General features: G+C 34.7%; 1 protein-coding gene across 8 annotated transcripts in view; it reads right to left on the bottom strand.

Moving 5' to 3' along the window:
* The window catches only part of ZBTB20 (zinc finger and BTB domain containing 20), an 874,980-nt gene that overhangs the window by 689,717 nt on the left and 171,565 nt on the right, over window positions 1–13,698 (bottom strand). For 6 of the 8 annotated variants that reach the window (XM_081085637.1, XM_081085638.1, XM_081085644.1 and 3 more), the window contains exon 2: window positions 7,218–7,268. The exons of the other annotated variants lie outside the window; for them this stretch is intronic. The gene's annotated coding sequence lies outside the window, so the exon portion shown is untranslated. The remainder of the gene's footprint in view (window positions 1–7,217; window positions 7,269–13,698) is intronic. 8 annotated transcript variants of the gene reach the window in all.

Here is a 13,698-nt window from a genome sequence, read left to right as displayed (position 1 = left end):
TGAGATATAGGAAAAGGCGAAAAAATATCTTTACCAAACAAAATGAGACCAGTATAAATCTTGAAAATTAAAATGAACTTTTCTGATCTCTGAAAACTGTTTTCATATTTAAAAATCCCCATAATGTATTTACAAGTCCTTACATTTAGTTCAAAGAATTGTTTTTTTGTAATAGGAAAATAAGATTCCTAAGATGTTACCCACCTAAAAGATTGGATGATTACATATTAAGAGAAGCTAGCGGGGAGAGGAGCTGGTAGAAACATATCTCAGGGCATTCTGGAAAATATAAACATGATTCAATGTTCTTTAAATAGAGAGTGTTTACGGTTAGTTTCAGAAACATTTTTGCCTTTTGAAAATTCTACCTTTAGTCAGTATATCCTGACTGCTTATAGAAAAAAAAATTAGAGGCAAACATTTCCTTAAAAACCACAAACTAATGGGTCTAAAAGAAAAAGAGTGCAACCCAAACTATCAAAAAGACCCACACATCTGAAAGTCTTTCTGCACTTAGCTAAACTGAGCTTTCCGCTATGTCCTTCAAATCACTATAAACTTATAGTCTCCCCTACCATGCTACTCTGAACCACCCTGAGGACTTCCAAATTACTGTCAGACACTGGGAATTCATAGGCAACTACTTCTGAATTCCTGCGCAAGGAAAAGAAAAAGACTAGATTCAAATGGTAATAAAGTTTCTATCACCATGATAAACATATTTAAAAGTCAGTCTCATCCTGATAACAAGAGTTATATAAAATAAGTATAATCTTTGTGTAAGTCACAGGTTATTATACTGAAATTTTTATTTCTATAGGTAGTATAACAGACTTAATGTGCTGCTAGAAATATGCATAAAAACATTTCAATATAGCATGCATATGCAAGCCAGCTATTTATTATATTCCAATGTACACATTTTTATATTTACATTTCAGAACTTATTCTTGAAAGTTAAATGGAAAATACTCCAACTTTTTTCATCATACAAATTCTAAATGAAATAAAATGTCCTTTAAAAACTGTAATTAATGGCTGCTGTGTCAAACAGTGAACCAAAGGGTCAAACCTTATAATTCACAGTTTGAGAGGTCATAGCTCAAATTATAACTTTAAAAAACTGATTATCTGTGAGTAATTTGACAAATCCATCTAATACATGCTGAATGAATATAAAATCTTTTTGAGAGTAAAAAGAATGTATGTCCAAGTGGACAGCTGATGGAGAAAATGGCCTTTTTACTGAACAAGGCTAAGTCCAGCATAATGAGTTGGTATGCCTTTGAATGAGCATGCAAGGCAGGAAGGCCAAACAGGACACACATCCAAAGAGAGCATAATAAACAATCTGATCAGAACACAAGAATATTCTACACACATGTCTGAAGAGAAGAAGAAATAAATATACATTTCCATCACCTGTTCCTCCATCACTATTCCTACAACCCAATTCACAGAACTATCAATAAACAATATTTAAAATCAATATTTTTGTAATTAAAAAATGTTAGAAATTATCCCTCTGATTTTTCAATTTGAGATTTGAAAATATATATTGATATATATTAATGAAAATATATATTGATATATATTAAGCCGAAGTTTACAACACTTTTCTTTATTACTCACCTTGAAAACAAATATTGCTCCACCTATCATCCCAAGGCCACTTATACCTTAAAATATAATTTGAATTAATTTGGCTTGCCTGCATTTTTTAATCTAGAAGTGATCTACTATTAATAAGGCAGGCTACTGAAGCTAATTCTCCCATTGCAGACCAAATTTCCTAACTGTGCCAAAATTGAGAAGTCCAGCAAAATTTAATTTTTTAATTTAATTATATAGCCATGTGTGTAATATTTATGTGTTTATTATATTTTCGTATTAGACTGTAAACTCCACAAGTTTAAAGACTATGTACTTTTATGTTCAACAGGTATATCTAACACCTCAGAAGTTCCTGGCACAGAGCAGAAATTCAATAAATACTTGCTGTATGATAGAAAGATGGATGAAGCGATGCAAGGTGGGAGACCTATGTTTAGCTTAATATCCTCTAGTATTATTTGTGTGATTATGGGGGGGAAAGTTTTTTTAAATGTACACTCTATTTAGGCATTTTACGTACCCAGTAATTCACTGATCCATCCACTTAACCTAGAAACTGAGAAGATTTGAAACACATTTAAAACTAAAATAGATGAAAAATTAAAAAAGATGGAAATTAGAGTGGGAAACAAGATGTTTATATATGTATACATGTAAAGACAAATCAAAGGAAAGAAAGGAAGTTTGCTTTATTTGTTTCTTTGGGTTAATTTTATTATAACCATTATTATAATGCTTTTATTATAACAAAATACTAAGATTATTTATTACTTCCTCATATGGCAATGCACTATAGCCGCTATATAACCAGATTCCTTATATCATGAGCCAAAGAGTCTATTGGAGGACACAAATATTCAATTATAATAAAATGTAATAAATAATAGTAATAACATAGGTTTTTGTGAGAGAATAAAGCAGGATTCTTCTCTTAACCAGAAAAAATGCTCACATGGTAATTGCTGTACTTTGATGCTACTACGTCCAATTCCAAGAGACTTTTCTGGTACATGTAGACACTGCTGGCTTTTGATGTACAGGGAAATATTACTAGTAAAAGGGAGATCTGAACATGTAAGTCACGCTACCATAAGAAAACACATTTGAAAAATGGCCTTTTTCTTATAAGTGAAAGCCTAACTCTGATTCCACTTAGTCTGGTAATATGTTTCTGTCATTCCATTGGACCAGCCCACACGTACTGGGCTCTTCATAGGTCCTGGGCTCCACCATCTGGCTCTTTATTTACTTAATTCTTTTTTAATACTGACAAGTGTATTAGTAACACTTCCATGATCACTGGTAAATATAGAGCCACCGCACAACCAACATTTTCCCTAGTTCTTAAAGTCACTAATTAGCTGTGGGTAGGGGTTGGGGAGTATTACAAATATATGTTGAGCGGTACTACAATAAGTAGTCTAATTCCCAGGAAGAAAGCATGTTAATCTGCTTCCCACTTCATTAGAGAAATAAAAATACATCTTGTCATCACTAAAGGATATAAAGAGAGATCTGAATATTGGAGGAAACAGTAGATAGGGAGGAAGAATAAATGCAGCATTCAGGCAAGAAACACAAATCCCCTACATATGGTAGACAATGTTCATGGTTTCTCTTGATATCTTTTGATTGCTCTAGTCATCAGTGTGTTTCATGAGCATACTTTACTCAATTAATAAACACAAGCTTCCAAAGAAAACAAATAAGGTAAATAAATCCTACTTAAATGGACTGATAGTTCTTCTGATACTTAAGATATACATTAGGCAACTTTGAAAGCTAGTAAGGTCTCATTCAGTTGAGCTCCATAATAAAAGACAGTAGGCTTAAAGGAGAAAACACAGTTTCCAAAGGTGCTAAAAAGTCATTTAGAGAGAAGATATTATCTAATTTAAGTACTGAAACTGGGAGTTATGGTATCGTAAGTCCATTAAAGAACTTTTTTTTAAATAATATTTGTGGGGGTTTTTTTAAGAGAGAGTCTAAAACTTTAAATTTCCATGAGATTTAGATTCCTCAAAGAACATCAACTGATAGTTATATGTGTTAATTCAAGCATCAAGTATAAATTATTATAACTCAATTCCCTGAAACTAATAATTCTGAGTAAAGTCAAGTCCATTGTCCTCATTGCTAAAATCAAAAAATGTAATACGAAGCAAAAGCCTTTTCGAGATTATTTTTTGTTTCAGTCTAACTTCTTTATTTATAGACATTTTGGGAAAAGGATGACATTCAATTATAGTACTTATCTCAAATAACTAGAATCTTAGCTAAAAACTTATAAAGTTGTGGACTGTGAGATAAATATTAGTAGTTCCTTAATTAAATTTTTAACTAATAAATAAAAGTTAATTGGTTCACATGAGAAAATAAATTGATGAAAGGCCAAAAAATAGAATAAACAGGGAAAAGGGGGTTAGGGGATGCACTTTGTTTAATATCTAATTTGAGACCTGTCAAAGAAGTGGGGCATATCTTATTACTGGTATATGAAAAATGAAAGAATGAATGCTTTTGCATACAAATAAATGCAAGTATAGAAACATAATAGAAGCTTTGTGTTACAATGGAACTTAAACTCCTCTGGGCAGTGATCAGCTAAGAAGGAACAGAGACAGATACAATGCAATGATTAACTAGCTGATGAATCTATTATTCATGACAGGTATGTAAGCAGTCAGGGCAGTTATGCTGGTGGCTTCTCCTCATCAAGCAGCTTTGCCAGGACAGACTGGAGGCTTGAAACCAGGCATGACACAAAAACAATAAAGCCTATTGCCAGCTAAGGGAAGAGTCAGCACAATCCAACTCCAGTTTTTAATAGTACTAGAAATCTCTCTTCAATAATGTTTCCCCTTGTGATTGGCATATACTGTATTTACAGAATGTTGCCAGCACTTACCTCTATTTATCTTACTATGCATAGTAGCATACCTGAAACAACTACTTGGAAATTGTCAGGATATACAGGAAAAAAGTGACTTTATCATTAGTTGGCAAAAATGTCTGTTGATGGGTATAACCATCATGTCATTACACGAACAGATGGTCAAAGTGAGTTCATTTTACTGACAGTATATTATGTGGGTCTTTTTATCCCTGAACAACCAAACCAAACAAAAGTACAACACAGAAGAGGCCATCATACCTTCCTGCGTTTGGTTGGCAGCTTAATCTTTGATATATGAAAATAAAAAAACAACATGGACTGTAATCCTGCATACTACCATTTCCACATAACATTTAATAGAATATTTAAGTATTCATATTAAAAAGTCATCCTGGTATTTGTGAAGATAAAAAATATACATGAGGCCGAAACCGGTTTGGCTCAGTGGATAGAGCGTCGGCCTGCGGACTGAAGGGTCCCAGGTTCGATTCCGGTCAAGGGCATGTGCCTGGGTTGCAGGCACATCCCCGGTGGGGGATGTGCGGGAGGCAGCTGGTCGATGTTTCTCTCTCATTGATGTTTCTGACTCTCTATCTCTTTCCCTTCCTCTCTGTGAAAAATCAATAAAATATATTTAAAAAAAATATATATACATGAGGTTTTTAAAAATCTTTCAACTACATGATCTCCAGTTAAAGGAGAAATATAAAAGTCATATTTCTTATACTTCAGTGTTCTGTTTTGTTTTTAATTTAAACAACAGTTGATAGGGGGGAAGCAAGTTACAATTCTTTATTGTTATTCAGGTATTTTAATAAAATGTTAGAAAAAGAGATATTTTAAAAAAGCAATCCCCTTGTTAAAATCAATTTCTCTTTGAAAGGCTATGCTTTCTCTGTGTATATATTATTTTACTGAATAATTTTAAAATCTAACAGCTGAAATATTCATAAACAAATGAATTAATAGTCTAGCAGGTATCCAATCACCAATAACTACATTTTACACCATGAAATCTCTTGAAATACACACACACACACACACACACACACACACACGTTGCTACGTAGACTCGGTATGACAGCTTCATCTCTAGAACTAACGCAAATAGAAAATATTACCTTGATTCTGTGAAATAAAAAAAATATTATGGGGCCCTAGCTGGTTTGGCTCAGTGGATAGTGCATTGGCCTGTGGACTGAAGGATCCTGGGTTTGGTTCTAGTCAAGGGTATATGCCCTAGTTGCAGGCTCAATCCCCACTAGGGGGTGTGCAGGAGGCAGCCGATTAATGATTCTCTCTCATCGTTGATGTTTCTTTGTCTCGCTCCTTCACCCTTCCTCTCTAAAATCAATAAAAATATTATTTAAAAAAAGATTATGGGGTCAAGGAGAGAGAATGTAAGAATACATTTCTATCTATAACAGCTAATAATAAAAGCAACAGCTGAAAATTATATTGCTAAAATGCATCTACACATGTGGTTATGAAAACTTAGGCTCAAGAAAAATTCTAGTTACCGACATTCAAAAAGAGCTGATAAAGTTTAAGATACATCTTTAGTACTTCTGTACCTTAAAATATTGCTGAGTATTAATTTTTCATCAAGTTGTCATTTTCTCTGACATTTGATTTTATTAATCAAGGCATTTATCATTAATTTGTTGAAAATATCATAATTAAGCCAAATAAACTAAAGCCCTTAAAAGGTTAAAATTAGAAAGCAGGTGAATTAGACTTTGACATTACCCTGTTGACATATAAGAGCTGTTTGAAAGTATGGGAGTCAAGTTTTTGCAGTTAGTTTGATGCCTCAATCTTGGGGCTGGGTACTTTTTTTAAGTGTTATAAAGATTTGATTTAAAGCTCCCTGACAGTTTTGACATTCAGGTGAAAGTACTGCTGCTGCATTTGGAACAATTTGCATATCCCACTGCTAAATAGAATGTTTGAGGTGTGCACTGGTGTAAAGAAATGAAAAACAAGCTATCACACATGTTTAAGTGTATGTATTCACAAAACTGATGGTTGGAGCATACCACCCCATCCCTCCAATGTAATCTATGATTTACTCTTCTATAATAAATTACCCTACCATGTTATTCTCATTGGAAGATCTAACCATGTATGTAAGAAGCAAAGTAATTATAGCCCCCTCTTGTCTAAGAAAACTTCTTTAATCCCTATGAGCTCTTTATACACAATGAAGGGACACAAGTCAATTATAAACTTCTTGCCTGCAATTCTGGACTTGGTAGCCATGAAATCTCATCTGAACAGTTTTGCTGTTCCCAAAAAATGCATTTTTATTTTTTTATAGTTAGTTATAAAGCTCTTTCTGATGAGGAATAGGTACTGAGTTATTAGTTTTGAGTCAATAAGCCTATTTAAGAAAAGGGAAAGGTATAGAATTAGAAGAGTTCCAAACTGATTTTAATAAGGGGAGGGGCCATAATACATTCCCACATAGAAGGAAGAAAGGATACAACAACACCTAATTAGGCTGACATATTCTCAGATGACACAAGCTTTCTTCTTTTTTGACTTATAATTTCAGATTATTCTTTAAGCAGACATAGAAAAGGATATATATAATGCATTAAAGGGCAATAAAGGAAAGACTTGAGTTTATAAACCCAAACACTTAAATATTATAAAACTTTTCAAGAAGATAAAACCCATTCAAGGAAATCTCATTGACTATTACCTTTAGCCTTCAGGGTCTCAAAAGGCAAGTCTTACCACTTCTTTTGTGTGACTGTAAAAAGAAAAGCTTAGAATTAGAAGTCTGCTAAGGAAACAATTTAGATTTTCATAATATCTTTATTACTAGTTATAAAAAGTAGATAGCTGAGTTTGTATATGTCAATTAATATTTATAGTTTTTATAAAATAGGCTAACATGTTCATTTGTGTATGTGCAGAACAAGTACTCAGTAAAATGTGGCACAAATATATAATATAAACCACTATATATACAGGGTTTATATGGAGAATAGGTTACTTATTATAGTATTACTAAAAGATTTCTTAATCTACACAAATAAAGGCTTTTACATTTATATTTCTACTAGAGGCCAGTGCACAAAAATTCGTGCACTCGGGGGGGTGGGGGGTGGGTCTCTAAGCCCAGCCTGCATGCTCTCACAATCTGGGACCTATCCATATGGTCCAGTCCCATTGCAGCATGGCTCTGGTTCCCTGGAGCTTGTGGGTGGGGGGAGGGACTAAGATTCCCAGATCGCAGCATGACTAGGGTTCTCCAGAGCCTGCGGGTGGGGGGAGGGACTAAGAGGCCAGTACAATTGCAGCAAGGCTCTAGTTCCCTGGGCCTGCAGGCCAGTGGGGAGGGATCAAGAGGCCAATCTGATGTCAGCATGTCTCCTTTCCCACAGCTCTCTCAGGCCTCCAAGCCAAGGGCGGCTGGGGCCCACAGCTCCCTTCTGCCACCACACTGCAGGCGGCCAGGACTCAGGACTGACTCCCGCCACAAGGCTAGGACCCAGGACTGACTTCTGCTGCACCAGCCAGGACCCTAGCCTGGTGTTCGGTTGTTCATCCAGATGTTTAGGTCGTGACGGACCCTGGCTCTTTATATATTAGGATAATTTTAAAAAACGAATTCCAAATAGTCTTTACCCCATTTATTTTTTTATTCTTAATTATCAGAGAGTTTGTAAAGACTCTCTGATCTACTATACACAATATACTGGTAATCACTGGTGAGTTAGAAAATATACAAGTAGGAAAGACCCAGGCCCTATCCTCAAAAAAGTCAGTGAAGTCAGACAGATGTGCATAAAAAAGACAATCCAGAAAGGATAAAAAAATAAGTGGGTGGAAAGAAATAGGAAGCAGAGGGTAACATGTTCAAAATAGCTGGAACTGGTCTACAGCACCTAATGCATGGACGTGATAACATGGTGTCATGTTTCCTGTCCTAGCAAGTAAGGGTAATGGTAAGATCCTACCCAGATTTGGAGGGAGGGATGTCAAATAAATGAATTGTATAGAATCAAAGCTGGGACTGGGAGCAGTTAAGCAGGCAGGATGTTGAGGTGCCTTTGAAGCCAATTCAGTGAATTTGAACTTGAAAAAACTTAACTAGAAGCAATTCTCCTATTAAAAATTCAGTTTGATATTATATGTCTTTGGAATGTGATCCAAATTTGCTATGAAATCTCAGTTATGACCTTCAGGTCATATTTACTAATAATCTCCACAGAGACTCAGCCATTTAAAGTCTCAAAAGCAGTTTTGCTAATGGAAATGTGTGTGTGTGTGTGTGTATATATATATATATATATATATATATATATATATATATATATCCCAATCCTATAAAACAGTGCATCTATACTGAAAGACCTACTAAAATAAAATAAAAAGTCAAGAATTTTAATTGCTGGGATCTTTAATATGCATAAACAATATTTTACAAAGGGAAAACAAATAATCAAACAACAAACCACACCAGAAAATCAAAAGAATCCTGAATGTAGACTCTACTGATAGATATAAACAGGATCCAGAAAAGGAAGGTGATGGTCCTATTATATTCAGGCTATGTGAGTAATATCACACTTATTCTGCAACACCAAACTTTAGAAGAGGCACTGAAAATTAGAATTTCTTAGGAGGACTGAGATAAGAACCATTATTCATGGATAAACAAGGGATAACTAGGAATGGAAAAGAAAAAAATGTTCAGATTGTAGGGATGAAGTAGGGAAGGACAATTGGGAGAAAACTAATTTGGCTACTACATGATATGTTATGAAATTAATTTTTTTTATTTATTGTCTGTTTCTCCCACTAGGATGAAAGTTTCATGAGGTCAGTACTGTCTTTTTCACTGTATTACCCCATTTTCATAAATGGTGTTTGCTACAGAGTAGGAGATCAATGAATATTTATTGAATAAAAGAATGAACAACCTGACCAACCTATGAAACAGGCACTAAGTCTACACCCATTTACAGATGAAGAAATTTATGCTTAAGGAAGTAAAATGTTATGAATTAAATTAAACTTTGCCCTTTGCAACCCCAAACTGCTACAACCCATTGTTTATAGTCTTCCATTCAATATTCATTCTAGCAGGGAAACAAACAAGCATATATAATGTTAAAGCTTATAATCTATATATATAAAAGCCTAAGTGACCATTATGATGGAATGACCGAAACGACCAGAATGACCGGTCAACCAATACCCATGATAAGCACTAACCAAGGGCAGGGGGGGGGTGGTGCTCAAGGATGCCCCCTGCTGGTCAGTGCGCTCCCACAAAGGGAGCACCGCTCAGCCAAAAGCCAGTCTTACAGCTGGTGAGCACAGCTGCAGCAGCGGGAGCCTCTCCTGACTCCGCGGCAGCACTACAGGTGGTGGAAGCAGGCACAGCGGGCGGAGATGAGTATGAGCAGCACAGTGCCCAGCCCTGGTTCTGACTCCTCCCTGGCTGCCTGATGCTTAGAGCACTGCTACATCCCCCGAGGGGTCCCAGATTGTGAGAGGGTACAGGCCCCCAGATTGTGAGAGGGTACAGGCCGGGATGAGAGACACCTCCCTCCCCCAGTGCAGGAATTTTGTGTACCCAGCCTCTAGTGTTATATAATTAGTACTATGAAGGAAAAAAAAAATACAAGGTAACAGCATTTTTAAATGGGTTTGAACAGAAAAACTTCTCAAGAGGAGATGACAATAAGAAAAGACCTCAGTAAAGTGAGGAATACAGTAAAAAAATATCTGGTAGACTATGTTAGCTCTTACAAGGATTAAACAAGACATATATTGCCTTTCTCATAACATGGCTAGCACTCAGCAAACAGTATTCTCAATGACTATTGTTTTATGTTGCTATTATTTTTATAAATGGTAAACTCCCCCACTAGATTATAAATTTGTCAGACATTCATTTTTATTTTCCTACAACTCCTTAAGTATTGGTTAGCAAGAATTCAGTAAACATTTATAGAACTAAAAATAGAATTACACATTACCAGTTCATTAATTAGAAAAAGTAAACAGACTATACGAACATGAAAAAGTCACCATATTTAATATGCTTGAGTCAATTTAATTCTGTTAAATCAAAGATGCTTAATAATTAATCATTTATGGATTAAAAAGAAAGAAAAAATGAACCATATATATATATATATCCAGTAAATCATAGATTAAAGAAAGTAATAAGGAAGAATCAGAAAAAAAGGAATTTTTCAACATTAGTCCACTTCTTGACCATTTACATACTCCATCTGACTCAATCAGACTAAGGAATCTACTACACAGGTATCTGATGTATTTATGTGTTCCTATTACAAGCACAGTGTCTGATACTGTATAGCAAACATTCAATACATCTTTGCTGAACTGAATTAAACCAAAATGATCTTTAGTACTTCTGATGCTTTAAAGTTATTTCACATTTTTAAAAATACAGCAAAATAGGAGATTACAATAAAAAAAATATCAACTGTTAGGTTTTGTTAAATGTAGCAAAGGAATAGCCAACAAGGTTAGTTTTTAACAAAGATTGAATTATATATGACTGTAATATTGGCAGTAGAAGAGACAAATAATTAGAACAGCCCATAGGGACTTAGTATGAGGTAAATGCAACAGTTAGCATTTCCACAGTTTTGAAATAATAGACTAATCTATGGGGGGGGGGGAATTTTGTCTTCTAGCTCCTATCAGACATCAAAATATAAATTGGATTAGTATAGCTAAAGCTCAAGAGCTTTAAGAAAAAATATGTATATAATTTTCTGTACTTCAAGGAGAGAAGACCTTTTGAGGCACATGGCAGTAGTATATACCTAAGCACAAAGATTTATGAATGTAACTACTGAAAATAAAAATGTTTTACAAGTCCAAAAATATCTTCAAAAAATTAAGAAGCCAACAACAAATAAAAATATTTTAATGTATATGATATTCATATGTTTAATAACCTTTACCTATAAATAAATGAAAAGAATCTTTTTTTCAAATAAACATGTATTTCATAATAGAAGAATCAAAAGCTAAGACATATATAAAGCAATATTAATTTGTAATACCAATGAAAGAAATGCAAATTAAAATAACTTAAAAATTCCATAGTAATGAGCTGGTTAAATAAATTATATGTGATATAATGATAAACTTTCATTAAATGTGTTAAGTGAAAATTTACAATATGCCATTAAGCTTAAGAAGCAGGTTATAAAATGATAATAAGATACCAATTTTAATATTTAATATATGGGAAGAGACAGAGAGAGACTATGATAATATTTGGTCATATGTATATATAAATGCAGATCTGTATGTATATGTGTGTGTATGTATGTATTAGAAAAAAACATGTATGTATTAGCAAAAGCATGTAAGGACTTATAGACTAAACTAGAGGCCCGATGCACGAAGATTCATGCAAGAATAGGCTTTCCTTTTCCTGGCTGCCAGCACCACCTTCGCTCTGGCCAGAGCTGCCTTTCTGCCTTTGCTCCAACCCAGAGCCTCCTTTCCGCCTTCCCACACTACCCAGAGGCCCGGAGCAGCTGGGGCGGTGCAAAACTCCTGCATCGTCGCCATCACAATGACGCAAGAGTCCCGCCCTGCCCCCGGTCACATGGTGCCTGGATATGCAAATTAACCTGCCATCTTTGTTTGGTTAATTTGCATGCTCACTCCTGATTGGCTGGTGGGCATCGCCAAGGTACGGTCAATTTGCATCTTTCTCTTTTATTAGTGTAGATTATTCCTGATACCTATCTCAGACACTAAGGCTATGGCAGACATTTTTCTTCTTATATTTTCAAAGTTTCTACAATAAACACAAATTACCTTTTTTTCTTAATCCTCACTAAAGGATATGTTTTTATTGAATTTAGAGAGGAAGGGAAAGAGAGAAAGAAACATCGTTGTGAGAAACATCAATTGGTTGCCTCCTGTATGTGCCTTGACCAGGGATTGAACCCAAAACCTAGGTATGTGCTCTGACCAGGAATCAAACCTGCAGTCTCTTGGTATATAGGACAATGCTCCAACCAACTAAGCCACCCTTTTATAAACAAAAAAGCACTTTAACAAGACACTTGTTCTACGTTTCAGAAGAAAAAAAATTGATGATATATTATTAGATTTCCTGAATGTTAAGAAAGCCATTTGAAAATGTCTATCTGTCCCTATTTCTGCAAAAGCCACTTTTATTAACTGCATAGGTTAAATTTGAGAAAAGAAGATGGGTGAAGAAACAGAACAACAATAAAAGAAAAAGAACCCTGGCCAGTAGTGTCATTGGTTGGAGCTTCATCCAGTACACCACAAAGGTGGTGGGTCTGATCCCAGACAGGGCACACACACAGGCTGTGGTTTCAATCTCTGGTCAGGGAGCATGTGGAGGTGGCTGATAGATGTTTCTCTCACACATAAATGCTTCTCTCTCTCTCTCTCTCCCTTCCTCTCTTGAAATATCAATTCAAAAAAAGAAAAAAAACACCAAGATTTGTAATTATTTTTAAAATCAACTACCTATAATGGTATTTATCAGATTCCTAAAAAGCTAATTTTAATTAATTTTTTTAAAGCCACAACCTAGAATGTAGAAAATATGAAGTTTGAGGTTATATTTATATAGTAAGCATACTACTGTAAGAGAAACCACATAAAACATAGTAGGACCACTATTAAGAGACAAACAAAATATTCCATAAGAGAGAACAGATGAAGCTATGTCAAATCAGTTTTGAAAGTAGGAGGAGTATAATTTCAAATAAGTAAAAATTCAAAGTACGGTAAGCAAATGACACATCAGGACAAAATAAATGGAAACTCCTAAAGACTGTTCCTTCTCTATCAATTGTTAGGTAAAATGAAGTCTTATTAAATAAAAATTTAAATACTAAGTTTGGTGTATTTCATCAAAACTGGCAAATGAAAACCAATTTATAATCCTTAAACAATGTCAGAAAAAGTGTACATACATGGTCAAGAGAACAAGATGCATTCCCTCTAAGTCTGGAAAAGACTAATTTAGTTCTAGTGGAGGTATTCATTCTGGCTTTGGATATTATTATAGTTTTTAAAACACCAGACAAATCTAACAAGTTCTATGGCAGACATCCTCTAAGAATCTGTAATAGTGACCTGGCTAAACCCCATACTAAACCCATTTAAAATCAAATTCCACTGAGCAG

This window comes from Myotis nattereri (genome assembly GCF_964212035.1).
Source record: "Myotis nattereri genome assembly, chromosome: 3".
Lineage (NCBI taxonomy): Eukaryota > Metazoa > Chordata > Mammalia > Chiroptera > Vespertilionidae > Myotis > Myotis nattereri.
This window is presented reverse-complemented; position numbering and strand designations above follow the sequence as displayed.